The sequence below is a fragment of the Suncus etruscus genome, chromosome 17 (genome assembly GCF_024139225.1).
Source record: "Suncus etruscus isolate mSunEtr1 chromosome 17, mSunEtr1.pri.cur, whole genome shotgun sequence".
Classification (NCBI taxonomy): domain Eukaryota; kingdom Metazoa; phylum Chordata; class Mammalia; order Eulipotyphla; family Soricidae; genus Suncus; species Suncus etruscus.
The window spans coordinates 71,236,542-71,261,776 of record NC_064864.1 but is presented as its reverse complement, the minus strand read 5'-3'; the positions used below and the strand labels follow the sequence as shown (position 1 = coordinate 71,261,776).

General features: G+C 49.0%; 1 protein-coding gene across 1 annotated transcript in view; it reads right to left on the bottom strand.

Moving 5' to 3' along the window:
• Positions 1-11,029, bottom strand: part of MGMT (O-6-methylguanine-DNA methyltransferase) — a 132,446-nt gene extending 121,417 nt beyond the window's left edge. Inside the window, exon 1 of the mRNA XM_049790605.1 lies at positions 10,988-11,029. The gene's annotated coding sequence lies outside the window, so the exon portion shown is untranslated. The remainder of the gene's footprint in view (positions 1-10,987) is intronic.
• Between the last annotated feature and the right edge of the window lie 14,206 nt (positions 11,030-25,235).

The following is a 25,235-nucleotide window of genomic DNA, read 5'->3' as shown; positions in this document are numbered from 1 at the left end:
TTTTCCTGATCCTGGAAAAATCAGTGACACACCATTTCCCCCCCCTCCCCAGAGGTGAGGGTTGAATGAAAGACTCCAAATAACCCAGAGCCACTCAGACATGTCGGCAATAGTGCCCAAGCCCAATTGTTGCCCAGAGCACAGCAGAGACCTGTCAGAGCCTGGAACTGTCTCTGCAGGGATAAGCAGTGTCCCAAGCAGATGGGGCTGTTTCTGCAGGGATGAGCACTGTATCCTGAGCAGTCATGACTAAGTATTATACTCTAAGCAGTCAGGGTTGTTTCTGCAGTAATAAACACTGTCTCCTATGCAGACTCCCATGCAGACTATTCAGCACTGTCTTTGTAGGAAAGAGTAGTGTATCCGAAGTAGAAGAGACTGTTTCTGCAGGGATGAGCACTGTATCCTGATAAAGTCCAGATCATCATTTTAACTCTGAGAAGCAGCTTTGCTAAGAAAAAAACAGACAGATTCCTGGCTACAGAGATAAGACGCCCCAGACCAGAAATCACATCTTTGGCTATCACTGCCCCAACAATGGCAGATGAGGCAGGTGATTCACAAGAATGGCCCACACTGGGCATGGGCTGCACCCGAAAAAGAATTAAAGTTGCTCTCTTCAGCCAAAAGGGCTCATCTGTCACCTGGAATGATCTACTCAGGCACCAAAATGTAGGGGCCACATCCCAGGAGGCACCTAGAAACTGGGCCTGGCCTTAGACAGGCTCCCCTGAAAAAGAATCTGGACACCAAGCTACCGAGTGACTGCTGATGCGCCTTCAAATAGTTCAACCCCTGTACATGCACTGCTCAGATTCACGGAGAAACCATGCCTGCAGCTAGCACCTACTTCTGTTACACTCACGCTGCCTGGCCCGGGTGTGGGTGAAACAGCTCTGGCTTGACTCATATGACCAGTTTTATAAACTTGGAGCCCAGCGACACAACAACTACTTATAAAGGATGCGATCAGACCTTCTATTGCTCATCAGGACAAAACTCCTGAACCCAACTCCCTGAGGGAAAACTACATTTGACGTGCTGTGTCAGCACCGCTGTGACACAAATGTTCGTGGTACAGAACAAGCTGCTTTCTGGCCCAAATCCCTGCTCAGAGTCAAAGGTTTGTCTGTTGCTGCCAGTGTCCAGCTCCCACGATTCCTCCCACCTCCCCATAGAGGGGAGGCCACTGTGGAAACCAAGCGGATGGGCGTAATCTGTTTGTACACAAAGATGCACTCCCAGTGCTCAGAGCATTGCAAATAAATAAATAACTACAGGACAATAAAAATAAGCAAGGTCAAAACTCGATGAATGCCTAACACCTTGGTACCACTAAGCAAACATGAGCATGTATATGGGTGACAGGCCAGACTCTACATGGGCAGAAAGCTACCACCGGCCTGTCTACCCCAAGCTTGACAAGTGACAGGAAGCTATGGACACTCTGGTGTCTCCCGGACTTAAGTCACAAATGTGTCGTGTTGGAACTCCTGGTGCATACAATACTAATTCTTCAGGGATGTCGCAGACCCAAAACCGCCTAACGGTAAAAGGACTAACAGCTGCAATGTCTTTTGAGTGGGAAATGGTGATGTTTCCAGAAATCATGTCAGCAAAGAATTCAAGAACTGGAATGTAAGGATGAAGATTCTTGGAGAAAAAGCCACACACCAAGAAACAGAACCATGCACCGAAGACCATGTGCAGCCCAGGTCAGGTGAAAGGCCAAGGAGCCCATGAGAACAGAAGTCTCAGATACCAGTGGGGACCAAGCAAAGGCGAAAATAATGATAGTGGCCATGTTTAATAAAAATGAGGTCAGGTGAGTAAGAAAGTGGATGGTGTTACATGGAGACCTGCACAGTTTTCAAGGATGAAAGGGACATCGTGGGACAGAAAGAGACCCAATTTGACATTTCTAAGTCTCTCTGGTTAAGATTAACATGAGCATAGATAGAATATTCAGAGGGACAAATGTGACATTTAGAATCCCCTGATGACATCCAGAGCCGAAGAGGGAAGGGGATGAATCAGAAAACCAGGACTGTCTGAAGAGAACTAGGAGGGAAATAGGGACAACAGAGAGGACCAACTAGGAAGGGCGCAGAGTGCCACCACCAGAGCCAGTCCCTGTGACACGACCCAGGAGGAACACATGCTGAGCAAATGAGGTGAATGACCAATGAATGAGATGAGAATGTTCCAAAACAGGACTCTAGCCAGAGTCAAGAAGCTCAACTAACTTCAAAGACAATAAGTAGGAAGAAAAATCAAAACTCAACAAAATGCAGCAATGCACTTCAAAAAGAGAAAGAAACCCAGAAAAAAAAGATCTCCAGAAGAGAAAAAACAACAGCTCTTGGTGCCTTCAAAAGACCAACATAAAGTCCAATGGTAGCTGATTCCAACATGAGTCTCAGAAATCAAAGGAAAAGTAGGGACACATGAAAGCACAAGAACAGTGACTGCTCACCTAGCAGTGGACAAGAATCCTGCTTGTTCTGGTTTGGCTTTTGGGACCCTGAACAGTGGTGCTCAGAGGTGAACCCTGGGAGTGCTCAGAGACAGAGCCCCTTCCAGAAAAAGGGAATTGATAACTTTCTTTTATAGAGGTGCCAGATATTGAACCCAAGTCTCATGCAATAAGGCATATGTGCCACCCCTGAGCCATATCCCTGGTCTCACTGTCCTTCAAGAAGAGAAAAATCAGATGGAAGCATGGTCGTGAAAAATAAAAGGACAAGAAGCATCAGAGTCTGGATAAATCTATGTTAAGTGTTGAATAGTTTTTTAAAATGCGACAATCGAGGCTGAAGCAATAGCACAGCAGGGAGGGCACTTGCCTTGCATATGGCTGACCCGTATTCAATCTCCAGCATCCCATATGATACCCAGAGCCTTCCGGGGTGATTTCTGAGTGCAGAGTTGGGAGAAACCCTTAAGCATCACTTGGCGTGGCCCCAAAACCAAAAGAAAAAGACCCAAACTAAAAAATAACAATAATTGCTTTTAAAGTCTAGAATGAAAGTGCAACAGTATAGACAGCAAATAGAATAAAGTTTTATAAAGAAATTTATAGCTGGGCCCGGAGAGATATCACAGCGGTGTTTGCCTTGCAAGCAGCCGATCCAGGACCAAAGGTGGTTGGTTCGAATCCCGGTGTCCCATATGGTCCCCCGTGACTGCCAGGAGCTATTTCTGAGCAGACAGCCAGGAGTAACCCCTGAGCACCACCGGGTGTGACCCAAAAACAAACAAACAAACAAAAAGAAATTTATAGCTTATAAAGTGATCAGAAGGCACAGTGAAATAAATGTTGATATCCTAAGTCCATAAATGAAGATCTAGGCTGAATAAATGCAGGTCAGGAGCCTGGCAGAGAAAAATACACTCCTGACATATTCAGTACCCTATGTTCAAACCCTGGACCCATGAGGGCCCCAAGTCTCACTACCAGGAATAGCATCTACTTACTCTTCCGACTCTTCTGAGTGCCTTCTGTGAGGATTCTGGCTGTGCTGGGAAAAATACTTGAATTTGCCTCTTTTAGCTGCTGCTTAAAAACTGCCTGGGTTTGGTTCCCTGTTTTTTTTTCCCCTCCTCCTTCCCCCATCCTTCATATGAAAGGTGCCATGGACGAGGCTACAGGGCCAAACACTGAGCCACCTGCCCTTTTCCTGCCTCCTTCAGTAAAACTCCCGAGTGAACTGGTCTTCCTTTTTTTGGTTTTAATATAACTCGGGGGTCTCAAACTCGTGGCCCGTGGGCTGTTTGCGGCCCTCTGTACAACATTTTGTGGCCCTGCTCTAGAGAAATCTTTTGTCTTGTTTTGTTTTAGTTGTTTGGGTCACACCCCCCAATGTTCAAGGCTTACTACTGACTTTGCACTCAAGAATCACCCCGACTTTGCCTCCTGCGGCCCCCAGGTAAATTGAGTTTGAGACCCCTGATGTAACTGTTTCAAAGCTAAGACCTCACACACATAAATGCACAAACAATGCAAATCAACAGAAAACTGTAAATGTGTGTACAGTTGGCATGGTAGTGTACAAAAGGATTATAGTTCCAATTTTTTTTTCATTTTGCCTTTTTAAGTTATTTTAAACCTGATTCATTTTTTTTCTCCTCTCTTTTTTCCTTCCTTTTGTTTGTTTGGTTTTGTTCTTGAAAGGTGAGCATTCTAACCTGAGGTCAACATTATGTATATATGTATTTATTTATTTATTTATTTATTTGGTTCCCTTCCTGTTCTATGCTTCCACGACTGCTGCCATTGTTTTTTCTTCCCTCCTCTGACTTGGGGATCTTTGGGGGGAGGGCTGCAAACGCTTGCTCATAGGGTGACGGGACTCAGGCAGGACAGCTGCTGAAGCTCCCTGACTGCTGTGGGGCCCTTGGCCTGCTTCCCGAGGGGTCAGGCTCCATGGAGACAAGAGGGCATTGCTGACTTGCGTATATAGAATAGCTATACGAAAGGCAGTTCGGGTTGGTGCCTTCTGGATCCTCTCTGGGGCTGTGTTTTGAGCAGCATGTAGCCTGCTGGTTTTATCTTGAGTGAAATACTGTACAGGGGAATAAAGAGATCTTATTTTTTTTTTATACTTGGCAATTTTTAAATAAAAACCTTTTGTCTTAAAAAAAAAAAGTATACTGGAGGCCGGAACAATAGAGGTTGGGAATTTGCCTCACATGCAGAAGGACGGTGGTTCGGCATCCCATATGGTCCCCCGAGTCTGCCAGGAGCAATTTCTGAGCATAGAGCCAGGAGTAACCCCTGAGCGCAGCTGGGTGTGACCAAACAAACAAAAAAAAAGTATGTTGCTTGTCACAAGAGTGGAGAGTGTAGTGAGGGCAAAGAAGGGAGCACTAGGACCATGATAGTGGGAACTGATCACTCTGGACAGAAACTGGGTGATGAAAGAAGGAAAAGTGAGAGGTATGATGCCCCTTCAGGAACAATGGTGTAAATCACAGTGTCTAAAAGGGAAAGAGACAGAGAGATGGAGGGAGAGAGAGAGAGAGAGATGTCTGCTTTGATGGTGAGGGAGAAAGGCCTCTTTCTCTCTTTTTCTCTTGCTCTGTCTTTCACATCTCTCTCATTGCTCTAACCAAGTGCAGACAAAAATGACTTGATGACAGGCCTGGGGGGTGAGCCCTGCTGGGGACCCACCACCATGACAGAAATTCTGGTCACCAACACCAGCTACAAACATGAACCTCATTAGCCACCAGGACGTTGCCTCTAGATCAGCCTGTGGATTAGCCACAGGCAGGGAGAGGCGCAGGCGCAGGGTATTTGTATGTGTGAGGACACAGCAGTGGGGACACTGAGGAAGGGACAGCGGTGGGGACACAGGTTGGTCCATCCTCAGTGGGGCTCACAGCTTCATGATTATCATTTTCTTATTGGCTCTGGTTTATCTCAAATGATGATTTTCAAAAACCAAGCATGTGGATTCTGAGCCCTTTTGTGTCCATCTGTCTTGTGTCTGTCCATCCATCCTGCCTCCTGGCCCTCCCTGTGTGATTGGTCTGTGCTTCCGGCCCCTGACTTGGGAAACATGGCCCACAGGCAACCAGGGATGAGCTTTGACTTGCCTGTGCAGTGCAGGGGCCAGGCCACACTCAGGCTGGTCTCACCTTTGACAATAGGAAAATGCCCAGTGACAGTCCTCAGCACCACTTCACAGTGATAACATGGTGCCAAGCACACCAGCCCAGAGCTGTCACCATGAATCCCCACAATAGTGAGATGGAACGTCTACCACTCTTCACAGGCACATACCCGCTAGCACCGGATGTAGGCTTGGCGCCTCTGCAGACAGGCTGACAGGGGGCAGCACACAGCAGAGATGGCTGGCTGGGCTGATGCAGAAGTGAAGAAGTTAGGAAGTGTCCAGCCCATGGAGGGGGGCTGCAGAGCCTGGCAAGGCCAGAGGTGAGCAGGGCAGTAGGAGGTGAAGGAGATGAGAGAGGAGGCTGAGACCAGGTCAAGTCCAAGCTAGATGTTCGATACACAACCCCCAGGGTCCATCCCCCCTGAGCCCTGACCTCAGCCCCTCTCCAGCACCAAGGCCAGGGGCCAGGATCCAGCACAGTGCAAGAGGCAGAGGGGAGCTCCTGGACCAATGGCCTATGTGCTTCGAGATGACCCCAGGTCTCCAGGCCATACTGGGATATTCCCTGTGTACCCTCGTGCAGGCCTTGCAGGGCCCAAGTTACCTGGAACCAAGCTTGAGTCTTTGTTTCTTGATCTCACAGTGACTCATGCACAGCCAGAGCTCACGCACAGAAAGAACAGCTAAGAATCTCTGTCTACTCAGCCACTCAGACATGGGCTAAAACTGCTTACTGTTCCCAGAACAGAAAGGTATTTTTCATACCTGCCAGCTATTCTCTTAGTCTTCACCTGAGCACTGCTGCTAACTTTATAGCCTGAAATTGAAGTTGACTTTCCAATGGGATCAATCCTGGTATAAAAGTCATCTACGTTCCCCTATGTTCCAGGAGCCCCAAACTGTTCTCAGCATTGCAGGCTCTGAGAGAAACTCATGGGCTGAGTCCTGGGCCCCTAGTTTGTACCCCAGACCCTCTCACCTCAGGGAGGTCTGTAACCTCTCCCTACACCTGCACACATGTAAGAAGGAGGGTATACACAGATCTGGTCACCAGTAACCCTAAGCAGGACCAGAGAGGGGTCACAAACAACCAAATTCCAATCTCTCCTTCTGTGACATTCTTGTTGAAAGCTTCTGGAGAAAGAGTCACTGTCCCAGCTCTGCACTGAAAACCGGGGAAAGAGTCCTCTGGAGTAGCAAGTTCATGCATAAACACAATTCCATAAGAAAACGTCTGTTTTTGGTCAAAATGACGGACACACGCGAAAATAAATCAAGCACGCTATTCTAATTGGTTCCCATGGCAACCACACTACCGGGTGTTCCAACACATCCCCAAGGCCCAATGCACACTTGGAAACTTTACTTCAAACAGACTCAATTGTTTTTACCCAATGGCAGATCAAATCCTGGGCATCCCCACCTAGGACTCTTGGTGGCAGGAGGCTCAAACAGTCCTCGTCTCCAGAGCTTGAGTCCCAACCAATAAAGTGATGACAAGAGAGCCAACCGCAGGCTTTGGATCTGTCAGCTCGCTCTGAGCAACAAACCCACCTCATTGTTGTCACCAAATCGTGTTTCTGGAACGTGAGTCCTATTGCATGCCACGCCTTTGTGCTCGGTTATTGATCGCCAGGATAAACAGAATCAATCATTAATAATTACATTATAAGATGGCCCCCAAGGTTAATCATATTCTCAGAGACTCTCGCCATGGAATTAAATAGCAAACATGGCTCTACTAGTAAATAAATAAAACAAAACAGAACTGAGAGTTCATGTCCCCCAAGAGCCCACCAAGAGCAGGGCCCAGCCAGGGCCTGGAGCACCTGTGCCTGCAGGTGCCAGATGCCATAGCCCCCAGTCTACAGGCATGATGGCTGATTACTGGCAGGACTGCTGAGTGCAGGCCAAGCCTCCCCCATGAAAAAGGGGGTACCATTTTGGCAGACACTGCTGAGAAAAGGCCAGTTGTGCCCTAGGTTAGCACTTGGTAGGATAGCAACAATGAATTTACTAAACATTAATGTATGATGAGAATTAACAATGCCAAGTACATTTAAAAAAAACTATGTGCTTTTGCCTCTTGCATTAAAACAAGAATTGCTGGAATATACCTTATTTACTCTATTTATAATAATATTTTTTCCAAGCTGGTAGAATCAGTAATAATATTTTTAGTCATTTATTTGGTATTATGTAGGCTACAGGTGTGTTTGGTCTTTTAATTACATCTGTCCTTTCTTCTAAATGGACAATGGGATTGTATTTTGTCGATTAATAGTTGACTACCAAGAATCATATCCAAGAAGAATGAATAAGTATTTTTCTGATTTCTGTTGACTACCAAAAATCACATATAAAAGGAAATAATAGGTACTTTTCTGATGTCTGTTTATGGTAAATGAAACTGATGACAAGAATTTACAATATACATATAGCGTTTATATTACTGTCTAATAATTATGCTGACATGTAATATTTATTCTGTAGCAAACACATGTTACACTTGATCTACCCAACTTCCTACTATTGATAACTTTTTGCTTAAATATGAAGCAGAACTCCCAATAAATCAGACTCAGTTCCAACTACTCTTGAGTATGTCTGGTTTTTGAGTAACCGCTCTTTGCCGACTCCTCGCTCCCATCCTCATATAGATAACCCTGAAACCGCTCTCAGTGCTGCCTGACTCAGCTGGCCTGTGACACCAGAGTCTAGCCAGGAACACCTGCATTGGCACCCAAAGCTGCATTTGACAGCCTCAAAGCCTCCAGTGTATGGCACCTACTGCTGATGGCAATAACCCATGAAACATTGTGCCCCTGAGCCGAGGGGCTAAGCGTGGCTACTAGGAAGTGCCAGAATAGAGTGGACAGCCCCTGAATATGGCCTGGCATCAGATTCAGCCTGGGCAGGTCTGGCCCATGCTCACAAACAGAGCAAGAACAGGGGCACCACCACCACTGGGAACCCCCAAGAGGCAGCCTGGCCTCACCCCACGGCAGTCAGAAGTAAGTGTCTCCTTGGGGGTCATGTTCTTAAACCAAGAAAAGCCAGAAGGTGAAAACCCTCACCTGGGTCTCAGATATGCTGGGAACCAAGAGATAACAGGATCAAGGGATGAGGACACCAACTGGACCAAGGTAAAAGGATACTAACTGAACTGAGGGACAAGGAAACCGAATGGATCAAAGGACTAGGATACCAACTGGACCAAGAGAACAGGCAAACTGAAGGACCCAAGAGCTTCTGGCACTGCAGGGTTAAGTCCGAGAAAACAATGGGCTAAATAAAGGTCAATGATAGGGTTCACTGGTCCCCCACACCACAGGGCACCTTGGTAGCCGGTACTGCAGGGGCCAGGCCTCAGGCGGGAATCAGGCCAGTCCCATGGTGAGAATAAGCCAGCTGTGACCTAGAGATGGCCTCAAGGAAAGACCAGAAAGTAGTCTTGGGGACAGAGTGACAGGACAGGGGGCGTAGGTGCTTACCTTGCATATGGCTTGCCTAAGTTCAGCATCCTCTATGGTCCCTGGAATACCACCAGAAGTGATCCCTGAGTGCAGAGCCAAGAGTAAGCCCTGAGCATCACAGAGTGTTGCCCAAATACGAAATACAAGAACACAAGAAAGAAAACAGAGCCTTGGTCCAGAGTGATATAACACAGCAGGTAGAGCATTTGCCTTGTATGTGGCCGACCAGGGTTCAATCTCGGGCATACCATATGATCCTGAGCTTGCCAGGAGCAATTTCCAAGTGCAGAGCCAGGAGTAACCCAAGTGCCACCAGGTGTGACCCAAAATTTTAAACAGAAAACACCAAAAACCCCACAAGCAAAAAAAGAAAACAAAAAACCCCAATGTCTTGCTTCCTTCTCCTTTCCCCAGAATGCACTAGGGACTGAAAAGGACACAGGACCCAGACAGGAAGAAGGGAGACCAGTGTGCCTGGGGCCATTCAAGCCTCCAAGTGCCAACTGAAAAAAATCTCAAGAAAGGGGCCAGAGCCATGGTGGTAGGTAAGGCATGCCTTGCATGCGCTAGCCTAGGATGGCCCACAGTTCGGTCATCCAGTGTCCCATATGGTCCCCCAAGCCATGAGCAATTGCTGAGCACATGGCCAGGAATAACCCTTGAGCGTCATGGGATGTGGCCCCCCAAAAAAACAAATAAACAAAAAATAAGGATTAAAAAAAAATTCCCAAGAAAGTGCATCTCAGTGAAGAGGGGGGAATAAATAAATGGCTTTATTTCCCAAGAGAGGAGAGACATAAAGGGGAATGTCGGGGTCTTCTGAGGCCCTTTTCCGACACGAGGCAATGACTGACACTAGGTAGGGCTCACCAGGAAAGGGGCCCAAGTGTACCAGGATGCTCAGCTGAACTCCAGCAAGACCAGAGTGAGGAAAGGAAGATTCCAGAAACGGAGTGAAAAGCTGTCTGGTTACAGGGCCTGACTATTGTTCCCCAGCACAGCGTGCCTCACACTGTCCTTTGCTGGTAAGAGTCAATGGGGAAAGGCAACAAGCACAGCTCTGGTATAAGACCGGGGCCACCCCACTGCTCAGTCAACGAAGAGCCTAGGAAAAGGGACAGCTACTGAGGGGCCAGGCCAGCTAGGATCTGGGAAGATCCACCCCTGGGAAAGAGCTGTTGGGGTAGGGGTACGCTTGATCCAATGTTTTGTTCCCTAGTAGGTGTCAAGCGGCCCAAGATAGAGCCATTGGTGTGTTCCTGACCACCTGCCTCTCCATTCCCCACCTGCTGAATTTTAAGAATTACCAGAGGGAGGGCAGTAAGATGGGGGTTTGTTTTGCACACAGCAGACGCGGGTTTGATTCCCAGCAGCCCAGGTGGTCTTCCGAACCCACCAGGAAGGATCCCTGAGTGTAACCCCAAATATTACTGTTTCCTCCCCAAAAGTCACAGAGGTGGTAGATGGGCTGAGGGAACCCCGATACTGCGACTGTGCTCACAGAGAAAGCAGAGGAAGGAGTTGAGCTTGGAGCTTTGTCCCAGGTGTGGGACAACAGGGGTCTGGGGGCTGATGGGGATCAGAGGGCTTGATGGGGAATGGAGGGGGAAGGGAAGGAGTAGCGGCTTCTAGAAGGCTCCTGGGCCAGAATGGGGAGGCCCTGCACCCAGGCAATGCAGTGGAAGTGGAGGGCGGGCTGGGAGAGCTTCCAAGTAGAGTGGGGTGTGGGGTGGTCGAGAAATCGCAGTCTGGAGGCAGACCTGGGACCAGGCGAGGGGAAGGGAGGACCAACTGGGGTGCTCTGGCACTGCACCGTTCTATTGACCTGCCCTGATCAGGCGAGCCCCGGGACCGGCAGGAGGGCAGCCGGACACACACTCTCTACCTTACCGTGCAAAACCGTGAACAGAGCAGCTTGGATGTGGCGCCGCTCAGTCAGTCACTTCCGGGAGGGGCGTGGCTTGGCGGAGGGGCGGGGCCTGGCTGGTAAACAAGGTCGAGCGAGGCGGGACCTGGCGAAGGGGCGGGGCCAGGGCTGCAGAAACTTAGTGGAAACACGGAGCGGGGCGTGGCCTCAAGGGTGTGTGCCCCCCCAGTCAGGGCGGGACCTGGGCGGGGCCGGGACTGCTAGAAACAGCCAAGATCCGAAGAGGCCCCCCCGAGGGGGCGTGGCCTACGCTGCAGGAAATTTACAGGAAAGGAGGAGCGGGGCGGGGCCGGCCCTGTCGAGCTGGGCGGGGCCTGAGTTGGGCGGGGCCTGATTGCGGAAGTGTGGTCGGACGCAGAGCCGGGGCTGAGCCGAAGAGCTGGTTCGGAGCATGCTCAGTGCCTCGGGCCCCCATCAACCCCATCCCTGCTATGCGCCAGCAAGTTGCAGCCCAGGGTCCCTCTGCCTTTCAGGTAGCCTGTTGGGCTCTGCGCCTCAGTTTACCAGGCGTTAACCTGTGTACTGCCTGTGAACCAAGCCCCGAAGCGATTTGGAGCCTGGCGGAGCTACGTGGGGATGGGGCTGCCCTAGAGATGCTGAACGTCCTAGAGAGGAGACTGGGATTGCTGGCACTGGTCAAAGGAAGTGACTTCTAGTAGCTGGGGGCTCCAGTATCTGGGGGGGGGGGGTCACATCACATCCTTAAGCATGGGGTCAGCCCTGAGCTTTCCACACTGCTGGGCACTTCCTAGGCTCCGAGCAGGGCTCCTGCAGGCCTACCACCCCTATTAATGAGTTATTAATAATGCTCCTATAGCAAATACCAGTCAGTCTCAATACCAAGGTATGCATTTTGGCTGAATCCCTATAGGTGAGCTGTGATCATCAGGGCCAATGTATTTTTCCAGGAAGAAAAGCAGAATTTAGAAGCTCCCTAACATGTGGCCGTTAGCTCAAAGTGAGCATGGAATAGACTCCAGAAAGAGTCATATGGTCGGGAGGGTTACTGAGGTGAGTGGGGAGAGGAGTGGATGGATCCTTCTAGCCATGATCCCTCACCTTCACCTAGAACAGGTCGGATTGCTGCAGATGCCTGGCCAGGGAACACAGACTGAACATGAGGGTTTGGACAAACCATGAGCAGTTGGGGTGCTCCTGCGTAAGGCCCAGTACTGGCCAAATCTATTTCTAGGAGACACTCCTGGCTGATGAATTACTTTCTTCTTGTTGGGGAATTTCAAAGAGTAGGCTCCAACCCAGCCATGCACCCCATCCTCCAGTGCCTTCAGACCTCCGGCTCCACTCACCTCATCTTACTGCCTGCCCTGGCCTAAAGCCTCGTGAGGAAGCTGTAAATACGGAGATACCTGGGATGTAAAGATGACGGGCCAGAGATTCCGGGGTGCAAGCTTGCCCCTCATGGTGCCACTTAGGTAGTGGTGCTAGGTGAGCCTGAGGAGATGAGGGCTTTGGCCTGTCCTCTCCACATGGGCTCCGGGAAGAGCTCTTACCTACTGAGGGGAGATGCCAGGAGCCTGGTGTTTTTCAGCTGAGAGCAGCCCTGAGCACCAGCAATAGTGAGCACTGGCAGGATTGCTTTCAATATTCTGGATGGCGAATGAACCCAGCCAAAGGATTTTGTTTAAGGTGCCTCTTTCTGAGCTCTGAGAGTAGCCACCAGACGATTAAACAAAGCTTCCTTCAGTAGCCAAATTTAATCTCCACTCCTCTGCCTCTGGGATTAGGGGGATTCTCTGAGCATCATCTAAAATCAAGTGTAGTTTGAAAGCCCCAAACTTAGTCATGTCACAAAAAAAAAAGATTGTTTGAGAAGCTGGTACCTTTTTTTTTTTTTTTTAAAGAAGCTGGTACCTTTAGGGGCTCCCATACTTCGCAAGGCTTCTCTCCGGAGAGTGTCTCTAGCACCTGATTATTGATTTTCTAGCAGTGCTATCCCCAAGAGCTGGCCTGAACCAGCACCTTACCCCAGGGTAGTACAATCAATTGGTAAGGCTGGTTCTCTGAGTATGCTAGAGGAGGCAGCAATTTGGGCAGTCCCTGGGCACTGCAGGGTGTAGCCCTGATGGTCCCCAGGACCCTGGGGATCCAAGGAACACATAATTAGCATTAGTTGTGAGTCAGCAGAAGGGGTCCCTGGACCATTAGACATCCAGGAGGCTGCCCCCCCAAATAAATTGTACAAAGCCATATCTCATAATCCTATGGGTTCAGTAGCTTCACCCCATTTTATAGGTGAGGAAAATGAGGAGTCAAGTTGCATCCAGTTCCAGAGCTAAATAACCAAGAAATAATGGAGAAATAGTTAAGAATTCCCCAGGATAGGGCTTCCCAAGAATATTCACAAAACTCAGAATATAGGATTGGTGAGGGAGGAAGAAAAGGTGGCTAAGCAGAGAGAGAGGGAGGGTGGTGTTGAGAGAGAATGAGCAAGAGAGAGATGGAACATAGCTCTCTGTTAGCATTTTAGAATTAAGGAATTGAACATCTTTGGTAGGAAGTTATGATGGTGTATTTCTAGGGCTTAGGAATGTTATTCTGCTATTTGTTCTTCAAATAAAAGAATCAGAGTTGCTGACTTAGTTTAAACCAGCCCCGAAGACAGGAGAGTTACTGCTGATTAAAAACTTGTCTTTCTTGGTCTGAGGAGGAAATAGCAGATCTGGCTTCCCCAAATGTGTTGCATCTTGCAAATTTGATTTTCATTTGCAACACTTGAGAAGGTCGATGATTGGAAAAAATATAACTTGATTATTAACAAGCTAGAAATAGTAACAGAGGATTCGCTTTGGCATCTATCTATGCTCATGTGATAAAAATAAATTGGAAGACGTATAAATGGAAAATTAAAGGTGAGTTTGACATCATTACTTGTGCAGTTTTTCTGCCCCCCCCCCCCCCATGCCAACCAGTCTGTGAGCTAATTCCAAGTTACAGCATGATTTTGGATTAATCCAGCCTCCAGCTGCTGGGAATGTAAAAGGTCACTTTTGATTCCACATGCTTTGCCTTTTATGCATTGAGCCCGAATCTTTTACGAAGTCAACACCTTGCAGACATTTTATTTCTGCTCCTGCCAGGACACGCAATTGTTGTTAACGGTTCAGTCGGCATCACACGGCATTTTTCAAACCTTTATTGTTCCATTCTCCTTGCAGTCCTGCACCCTGAAACTTTCTTCCCAACTCATCTTTGCCGATTATTTGTTCCTTCATACATATTCTACAGCCCCAGCCCGGGGCTGGCTGCAGCCGGAGGGAGAAAGAGCCGAGCTGGCTGTCAGGCTCTGGTGGGGGATGCTGGAGAGGAGGGAGCCTTCGACTTAGAAATGAAGCTCTCAGAATTGGGTTCAAGCCTGCGTAGTGCATCCGTGGAAATGAGCACGGTGATTGCTCTGTTGAAACGTGTGCACAAATGCTTGGGGAGTTCTGGACTATTTTTCAAACTTCTCAACAGATAATGTCAGAACATTCCTGAAATGGACTTCGAACATCAAGATATACTGCCCCAATCAGGAGGCAGGAGGCAAGAGGCAGGACCGGTGCGGGAAGCTGCTCGGAGAACACCAGAGAATTTCCATTTTCCATTCCCTGTGTCAACAGCGCCTTCCACCTCCCACCTGCTTCACGGCTGCAGGAGGAGGAATCCTCACGTGGCCTTCTCAGACTGGCTCGGTGCCGTGTTCCAGAGCCAAGGCACCAGCAATGCTGCTATTTAGGAAAAGGTTTGTGAATCTCTTTTGGGGGGGGGGCATTGCTCAGAAATACAAATGGAGAGTCCCACGTTCACCATTCAAGGCTATAGTGAGGCCTGTGCGGCCCTGCCCAAGTCTCCTGCTGAAAAATACAGTTTCTTAGTGATTTCCTTTCTCCCCAGTGCTGGTTCTGAGAGCTACCAGGGCTAAGTGGAGAAGGTTCCTTTTCTGTGCAGCTCCAACAAATGTCATAGTGTGATTGTGTTTCCCAGATGCCAACATTTCGATTGTATATGCAGGAAGCTCCTGTCCTCCCACCCCCATCTCCACCATGTTATATTCAGGCATTTCCCATTATTTTAAGAAAATCATGAAAGTTGATACTGAATCTGCAATAAGAGCTGGAATTTTGTGGTTTATTTTCTTTGCTATAATGTGCCAGCACCGTGAGCATCGTTGCAGGGAATAAATGCCTCTTCCCCCAATAAACCAAATGTCTGAAGAAGGCCCTGGAGATGTTAGGGATGTCCATAAAAGTTGAAATGGATTTCATGATGTGGTATTCAATTTAGTATAATAAGTGGAATTCACAAATAAACCTATTCTCCGAACGGAAGTACAGCCATTACTGACCAAAGGGAGTTGACTGGGTACCAGAACTGAGCCTGGGAGCCCAGATATATTTATTATGCTTTCCTCCATCTAGGCCATTGGTTACCTGAAAAATTAGACATCTCTGACTCTTGTTCTCTCATTCTTTCTCTCATTCTCTCAATCTCTCATTTATGCAGCTTCTTGAAATATCAGTTCCCTAAAGCTAACCACCCAAAATCATATGTCTCAACACCAATCTGGGTCTGAAGCCTGTTGTGAAAGGTATTTGTGTGCACTGTCCTAATTCTGCTTTGAATCTTCTTCATTAGAGAAAATCTAAGTTCACACCCACCCATGCACGGCCACCACTCCAGCTCCAAGACTGGCATTGTTGGGGAGAGGAGGCCTCAGCAAAACAGCGTTGCCCATCAGGAGACAGCAAGGTCAGGAGTGGGGAAGAATCCGACAGACTTACCTTGTGAGGTATAGCTGAGAGGGACCCTCAGTGAGGCAGGGAGACACCCTGAGGTGGAGGAAATGGTTCAAGATTCACACACCACTGGATTTGATGCAAACTCTGGACAAAACCAGAGAGGATCCAGAGAAGGAAGAGGGATGTCCCCCATCTGCAAAGGACTGTCTCCTAAACAGCATCCCCTAAAAATCAAAATGACACAAGGCTGCCAAGTGCACGTTTATGAACTGGAAACTTGCAAAGCTCATTCTGGAAATAGATAAATTGGGAGTTTGAAATTCCCTTAGAGCTAGTTTTATGAGGAGGGTACTCTCCTTGCATGTAGCTGAACTGGGTTCCGTCTCCAGAACCATATAGGGTGCCCAGAAGGACCCCTGAATGCAGAGCCAGGAGCAAGTAATGTCTGAGCATCACCAGGAGCCCCAGAACTACTGATGATGATAAATTAATTATCGCTGAATGTTTAATGACAGAAGTTAAATAATTGACTCATTGGGTGTGATTAGTGATTGATTTTTCAGGGTCTTCACACCCCCCATTTTACTTTATTCTTAGAAGGGTCTTTAAGCAATGACTAAAATTATTTGAATGTTTAAGTCAAATGATACTATGGTAATTAGACATAAAGAAATGTAAATTAGCAAATGCCAATCCTTCTTCATGCACCCCCTATCCCCAGATCTTGGGGGTTCCATCTAGATAGAGGTTTTAGCGCCCCCCCCCCCTTTGTCCAGTAATAGGAATTGAAACATCGGAGCTTCCTTTGTGCTGAGCTGCAGGGAGGCTGTATTAGGAGTCAAACAACTCCAAAGGATGGCACTGCTGTCTGTCTGCTATGGCACCAGGTGCCCATGAGCCCTCATGACCCCCAACCCCAGTAAATTCCAGAGCAGATCTAGTGGCTATGTCCATACAGGCCCATTTTTCCATCTGTCCATCTGTCAGCTCAGCCAGTACATGCAAGCTCAGCTCTCATGTCTGTGCATGAACTGGACAGTTGCTGTCGTTCATACCAGATGGGGTGCTAGAGAGGGGCTGGAATATGACCCTCAACCAGTGCAGCCAACACAGAGTCTAGACAGGTTCCCATGAGTCTGGGACAGAGGCAGAGAAAGAAGGAGCTGGGATTTGGGCAGAGTGGAGGGAAGAGATCATCCTGGAAGGAAGGCAAGGGCCAAGGTATGGGGAGGTCACCCTTGAAGAAGGCGAGTCTCAGGGTGCAGGGACTAACCCAGAAGGGAGGCAAGATCTGAGTGCAGTGCCCACAGATTATGCATTGAGCAGGTGCTGGATTGGAGTCAGTGAAGGAACTGGGCACTTCCACAGGTTCCCAACCCCAGGTGGCCCTGGACTGGCTCCCCATGACAAGGCTCAGCTGGCCCTGGAGCACTTAGACCAGGCCTCCAGGGAGGCCTCAGAGTTCTGTGGTCTCACAATAGTTTTTCCTCCTTGGGACACAGTGGACAGGTCATACCCTTGACTTGTGTGGCCTACATGGACTCCATTCCCAGTTCTGTAGATCCTGAGCACAGCTGGGGGATGGTCTGCTGTGAGCCAATTCTGTTGCAGTTTTCAGCGCCTGCAAACAGATCCTTCATGGAGTTCGGGAAAAACTTCCACGGGGAGAGAGTGGGTACACGGAATGGCGAATGACGGAACAATATTGTAGAAATGAAATGAGACCACACAGAATGCATGGGGACTTACGTCTGAAAAGACGAAGACAAATTTATTTTTTGAGCTGGCTGCTTTTAAAAGGTTGAGGCTTGGAAAGCAGGGTGCAAATTCTTGACATCAAAGAAAATGGGAAAAGAATGAAGGACTCTGGCTTAAATTAGCATATTAAAGAACTGATACTGAAGGTGAAAAGAAGTTTTGTTTTGGGTTCGCTTTGTTTTGGGTAAGCAGAAGGGAAACAGGTAATTTTCAGGGAAGTGGGAAGAGAGAGAAATGTTTTAGAGTTTTGGGGGAAAACTGAAAATTACCTTGTTTTGAGTAAGCAGGGGAAAACTGAAAATTGCTTTACTATGAGCTAAGTTTTGGGAAAAACCTGATCTTGGTGCCAAAGTAGCAAAAATTACAGGGAGCTGTTTTGTGGGAGACTTTTGGCGGGATTTGTACTGTCCTCCTTTGTTAGAAAGAATTTACTAAGGCCTGATTTTAATATTGGTTAAAAATAAAGAGAGAGATAGTTACAGCCACTTTTGGAATTATGGCCAAACAATCCACGCAAAGGGTCAACTGATTTTGACTGCTGTAAGCGGGCCTTTTTGGCAAATAATTCCTTTTCAGGAGAGCACTACACCTTCTGGTGTGTGCCCCTCCTGAGTGGGATGTGGCAATGGTCCTTGAACTCAGAGCCCTGTTAGCGTGGAGCACCACCAGGGTTGCAACCTAAAGAGATTATTTTTCTTTCTTCTCAGATCTAAGGAGATGTACTCCCGAGGGCAGGTGTGACCCCACAGTGGTACTGGCACTTCCTGGCCTATTTGTTGTACTTCCTAAGGGTCACTCTGGCTGGATGAAAACCATGGATCCCAATTGGAGTCTGGGGATACCTTTACATTTGGGCTGTTCTCTGCTCTCTGTTCCCTGCTCATATCTTATGTAAAGGACTGCCAGCTCAGAGAACGAAGTGAGGGTTCAGGGGAACCTCAGAATCTCCCAATTTGACCCATCATGTCCCTCATAAACAGGGCACATTTGCTTCAAGGAGGGTATTCCACATGAGAATTTGAAAATCCCGCTAAACTCGAGCTCACGCATATTGTCCTGCTTTAACACTCATGTTTAAGAGTACAGATGAGTTGTATGGAGCACAAATTCCTGACATTTTGGAAACCACAAAACTAATTTAGATCTAGTCTTTGTTATTATGTTTTGGGGGAACACAGTAGCTCCACATCTCCTCCACTTCTCGTGCAACTAAATTTGGGGTCTTTCTAACATCACGAGAGGGCTGTTTCTCTGAACCTCTGACAGATGTATTCGGTGGTGGAGGCTTGGAGGCCAGAAGGAGACAGCTCCCGCAGTGTGGAGTTGGGGAAGACCTTGGGCTCAGGTAGACGCGGGTGCCATGAACAGTGACACTGACCTGGATAGCGAGTCCTGTTTGCCAGCTCGTGGGCACAGCAGGGCCTAGCTCATCCCCGTCCTGTGGCAATTCCAGAAACACGGAGACACTAGGCCTTGCCCCAGGTCTGGCTACACCATCTCCAACAGACACAGTTTCTCAGCTTGGCTGTCTCCCACTGCACTCACCGTGCCACTGGGCTGCCTGTCCTGGGTCCTTGTGCAAGTGTGCCCAGGGCTGACGGGCACAGTCCTGGAGTGTGGGGGGAGTGTCTACCCACAAGGGCCCTGGTAGCCGAAAAGCCACTGTGTCACCAAACCCAGCAGTTGCATCTGGGGCCGGGGAAAGCCTAGGGGAGGGATTTCTGCTTTCTTTAGCAACAAACATTTATGAGCTTTTCGCTAAAAAACAGGAAACTGTGGTCCCCCAAAATGGGGCTTTGTGTCCCCTGCAGGGCACCCCAGCCTTTTGAGCCAGAAGGCAGGAACTGGCTTTCTCTGCAGGTGTGGCCTGCAGAGCCCAGGAGCAAGCGTCTATAATTAGAGCAGTATGCAAAACTGAGCAGCTTGAAGGTACAGTCTGGGTTCTCCTCATCTTCAGTATTTGTTGCCATGGTAGCTAGCAAGCAGCTTCCCAAATCCAGGGTGGGGACTTCTTTCTCACCCACTCATGGCTGCCCAGGGTGTCTGTAAATAAAGTTGCCTTTTTTTCTCTCCCCATTTTGGTTTCTGAATAAACATCAACCCAGGTTTTCAGCGCAAAATCCTGATTTCAAGCTTATTGATGCCGCGCTAAATTAATACAGTCTGCACTTGAGTGCGCAGCCACTCCTGTCTTCTGAAAGCTTGACATTTGTTTTTCATCACTCACTCAAAGGTCAAGGGCTACTGCTGGATCCGCGTACCTGCCGAGTTTACAGTTACATGCATTTTATTTGATTCCCCACGTGCTTCTCTCTCTCTCTCTCTCTCTCTCTCTCTCTCTCTCTCTCTCTCTCTCTCCATTAGCAGAATAAAACTGTAGCTCTTCCGACTCTCCAGATAGGCTGCAGAGAGTCGCCAAGTGGCTAGCACCGTGTAATTAGAATTAAAATAAGAAATCTATGCTGATTTGATATTTCCGAAGCTAACAATAGATGCTGAGCACTGGCTAGGACTGGCCCAGAGAGGGGATGCTCACATTTCTTGATGGCATGAGGAATCTGTGTCATGTGGGGGTGGCAAGGTAGTAGGACCAATCCTCGTTACGTGCTTTTTCTTTGCTTTCAAACCAGGCACACTTCACTCTCTCCGGGAGGGATCAGCTGCCTCGATGAATCTGTGGTCCAGTTGGAACTGCCGGAAACACACCTTTGCTTTTTCCTTCCCCACACATTAGTGTTATAAATGTTGGGTTTTGTCTGGTGTGTTTTCTGTTCCAGGTAAGTGTGGTGCTCAGAACGCCATACCCCTTCTTTTTTTTCCCGATCCCCCAATAATATTTTATATTTTTACCTAAATACCTGTGGAGCTGACAGAGCAGGATGCATTCATTTCCCTTGATTTGGTCGTGAGGGGAAGGCTAGCATGAATAATTCAGAAATAATGCTGAGACTGTTAAGATTTAGTATTGGAGAGGTCATCACGGCTGGGAAGAATGAGCTGAGAGACTGTTACTATTCCACGATCTTTGAATCTCAAGGTGACATCATTATTATTTCTCCATATCTATAATGCGGTGCTTGCTACGGCTTAGTGCCGGGTTTCTCGTGGAGGGGAGAAAGATCAATTGCACACAGACCTCAGAATGGGAACCATAAGCATCGTGCCCAATAAAGCTGTCATTAACTGTCCCCACAATTTGAGCTGCAAGCTTCTGGGTCAAGCTGGTTTAGAAAATGATGAGTGACATTGGAAGGTTGGATAAAGAGTGTCGCTCTAAAGGTAACTGGGGCTCAGCCAATGAACGGAACCTCTTTCATCGTTTCCTGCTAATTTTGGGCTGGGTCACCCAAGGCACGTGGTGGCTGAGGAGACTCTGGAGAAGAAACGGGGCGCCTGTTGACAAATAAGCCTGTTAGGGCATCCGCTCCGGGCGCGTCCTCCTGAGCAAGCATAAAGCAGTCCCGCTCGGCGCCACTTAATTCATTCCTATTCACCTCCGGATGCGGGAAGAGATCACCCCCAAATCAAATGCATGGAGCACAGTGAGGACGGCCTCCCCCTCCCCAGCCTCCCCATTTGTAACCACTACATAATCAGCGATAAATCTTGCTTTCTCCAGAACGGGATTAAAAAACACCTCTACATTCAAAAATATTAAAATGGAATAGAGCTATTACTAGGGCGAAATCTCTCTTTTCCTACCCCCAAAGGGTCTGGCATGTTTAAAACATTTTTTTTCTTTATTCCACAGAATTTTGCAAGCTTCTCCCAGCTTACTTTTTAATTAAAATCTTCCTGTAGTGTCACACCTCTGATACGTCGCTTTGGTTTAAGGCTTTGGTGGGCAGCGGATGTGATTTGGGGAGAGGAGAGGCCACAGCACCTTAGGTTTCTTTTATTAAGAGGAGCAAAAGGTGACAGGTTTTTGCTGAAGGACAGAGTCAGTTAGTGTGCCTGTCCCGGGATCAGTTCAACGTGGGGGCCATTGGGATGGCTGACGAAACACCCCTAAGCTTCTCTCTGGAACCAGGCTGTCTTCTTAAGGGTCTAATTGTCCTGATATTTAGCATCTGCTGAATTTAAGACAATTCTGTTTTTCACTGTCTTCGTTAATATAAGACAGACAATAGCTACAATATTTCATTTCTCTGCTATTCCTGAACAGCTTACAATGTTTGTATTTAGTATTTAGTATTGATTGTGCCACAGTCCAGTCTGTTCCTGCTCCTCTCCCCTCTCTCCTCTCCTCTACCCCTGCTCCTTTCCTTCTTAACAGCCACTCTGTGCTGTGACAGGGGCTGGCTTCTGAGGCTGTAGATGGGAGGACAGAAGGACAGGACAAAGAAAGGTAGGAGGGAAGAATGAAGGGATGAGGAGGAGGAAGGACAAGGGAGTGGGGTGGAGGGACAGGAGGACAGAGGGATAGAGGGATGGTGAGAAGGATGAAGGAGCAGAGAAAGAAGGGATAGAAGAAAACAATGAACAGAGGGAAGGAGGGTGGAGGGAAGGAGGGACAGAGGAAAGGAGGAATGGAGAGAGAAGGATGGAGAGAGAAAGTGACAAAGGACAGAAGGGGGAAGAGCCAGGGCCAGGGCAGGGCTCCTCTGGTGAGTTTCAGGCCTTGGCAGTGCCCCTCAGTGATCTGGGTCTCCAAGTGAGGCGGGTTCTCACCACAGAAGCACAATTTCTTGTTGTTGTTTTGTTTTGGGGCCACAACCGGTGATGCTCAGGGATTCCTCATGGCTATGTGCTCAGAAATCACTCCTGGCTTTGGGGGAACATATAAGATGCTGGGATCAAACCTGGGTCTATCCTGGGTCAGCCACATGCTAGGCAAATGCCCTACTGTTGCGCTATCGTTACAGCCCCAACAGAAGCACATTTTAAACAATGAAAGGCCCCCCAGACCAGGATGCCACTAGTGTCCCCCCCAAACTTGTGGAAAGGGCAGGAGGGCAAAAGCACAGCCAGAGTCCTTAGGGGTACAGGCTTGGGGCTTCCTAGACTATTAAAAGTCCTCCCAAACAGAACAGAGATGCTCAGGACATCAGAACCCAAACTCAACCCCCAGACACCTCACAGTATACATGACACTCCAGTACTCAAACCCTTTTACCATTGGGCAAGGGCTCCTGAGGGCCGACAGGGCATTCCCCTCTCTGTTACAGGGTCACCTGTGCCCATTCACCCTCAAGACAAGAGGGTGTTAGAGTCAAGAACCCAGATAGGACCCGCAGTGATGCCCAGACTCACACTGCAGGTAAGGGTGTGTCCCAGGTGTCCTGAAATCTCACCCCGTCTGCACCCCACAACTTTCCCTCTGGCGTCCTAGTGGTTCAGTCTTTCTTGAAAGTGACCAGGCAATCCCTCCCTAACCCCCAGGACGGAGTCCTAACCCTATCCTGTAGCCCAGGACTGAACTCTAACTCCATTCTGTATCCAAGGACTAAACCCCTAACTTCATTGTGTGGCCCAGGATTGAAGACACCTAACTGTTCAGCGTGTAAGATCCTCTTTCCCCACAGCTGGGGCCCAGTATCTGAAGATAGCAGGTCCTCCTTGTAGTCATTCCTGTTTCCTGAGGATAGTGGTCCCTGGGCTGCCCCTGAAGGCCCATGTCTGTCCCCCACAATCCCCTGGTGTGCCACCATATTCCAGAGGACCCACCCCGCTCTGAAAGATGCCAGCCTCTCCTGCCTGTCTCCAAGAAGAGGGATTTAGGCCTCAGTCCTGCAGAGTATCACTGGATCCTGAGCTGAGGACAGCTGGGAGAGCCCTCAGGAACCAGGTCTGGCCATACCTTGGGGGTCGCCTTTGAAGTTGCCAGGTTCTCTACTGCAGGGACAGAGCTGCGAAGGCAGCCATGGACTGGCGCTCTCAACTCACCCTGTTCAAAGAGAATCACTTGGTCCAAGTGAGTGATGCAGACTTTGCCCGCCCACCTGGGCGCTCCCGCTCTGCCTGGCCCCTGCTGGCCTTTGGTTTTGTCTTTAACATTTCATGTCTCTCCTGCTGTCCCCAGAAGCTCCATCCTGGTACAGGGGCTGTGCAAATGAGGCTCGTAGCAGAGGGAAGAGGCAGAGGGCCTGGCCCAGTGTGGCTAGGCAGGGGCAGCCAGCAGCACTGTGGGGGTGGGGTGGGGAGGGAAAAGGATGCTTGCACCGACCTTGCGGGAGTTGAATCCCTGCTTGGTCATGATCACAGCTAATGGACTGGTTCCCAAGTCATCAGGGGCATGAAATGGCCTAACACTACATTGACTATAAATAGCAAGCCGTGGTGACATTATGCGCAGATAAGGAGCGCCCATGTCATTAAGCAAAGGTGGTTAGTGTACCCGTCAGCCCTGTGCTGATGGATGGCCCTGGAGGCAGGATGCAGCCTGGGGAATGAAGATGAATATTGCTGCTCTGACCGGGGTCTGCAGGGTGGAGAGAATGGGTGTGCCTCAGTCCGGCTCTCGGGATCAGCATCACGGAAGGGGAGAGCTCAAGAGCTGCAGAGATCAGCTTCCTCCTGCCTCAGTGGAGCTCCCAGAGTGAAGATGAGGCTGATGTCTGGGGAGCCTTTGCAGTCATGTGCTGCAGGGTGCTGTTCCCCTCTGTTTCATCCCATCCCATCCTGTCCCATTTCGTCTCCTCCCGGCACAGCCCCTGGTCCTGCCCAGCTTCTCTTCTCTTCTCTTCCAGTGCAGAAGATGCTCTTGGGGGGTATAGAGTAAGGCGAGTGCCAGCAGGCTCCATTCTGAGTGATGTGATGATATCGGAGTCCAGCTTCTATTTTCCAGGGGATTGTGGCTATGTCTGGGGCTGTGGTTCTGGCGTGGTCATAGTTGTGGTTATGACTGTGGTAGTGGCCATGGTTGTGTTTGTGACCGTGGCTCTGGCTGTGGCCATAATTGCAGCCGTGGCCAGAGTAGCTACTGCTGAAAGAGTGGCTGGTGTTAGACAGGAGTGAGAAGGGTGTGACTGGAAAGGGTGCTCTGGAAAGTTCTTCCCTTGGATGATTCCTGTGGGACAAGGCTGGTTCTGGGAGGGTGGGGTGGCCTTTGGACTCCGGGCCAGTAGACAGGCAGGGGTGGCCTAGGAGGATCAGCTGAGTATCCAAGGATGAGAGGCATCCCCAGCGCAAGAGTGGCTGAGGAGGGTACTGGTATCACTGACCACTTTCGGGGGGGTGGGTTGGGGGTGGGGGTGGGGCATGTGAAGAAGGTCCCAGAGCTGGAAGAGCAAGTCCACATTCCTGCCAGGTTCTTGGGTCTTCCATCTGTGTTCCTCATCAGGCCCAAGAAGTGTCATTGACTGGGTATGACATGACTCATGTTGACATCAGAGGGATACACATACCACATGGAAGCTGATCTTGAGAAAGGAGGACATGCGTCCCTGGAACAGACTGACACTGACAGATGCAAACCAGGGCTGGGACTAGAGTAAAAGCACAGTGGGGAGGCACTTGTCTCGCAAACTTGAGTTCCTGAGTACAGAAGGGAATTAGCTCTGAGCATAGCCAGAGGTGGCCCCAAATCAATAATGAAGAAACCAGAAGCCAAGCAGGGCTGAGTGTGTGTCTTCAGCTCTACACTGGACCCCACAGTCTCTGGGTCCTGCTGCCCTGGGAATTCAGATGGGGCTGCAGGACCTCATGCACAGGGGATGGTTAAGGGACTGTTCTAGAACTGTGCCTCCTGCACCCTGACCCCTGACCTTTGCTG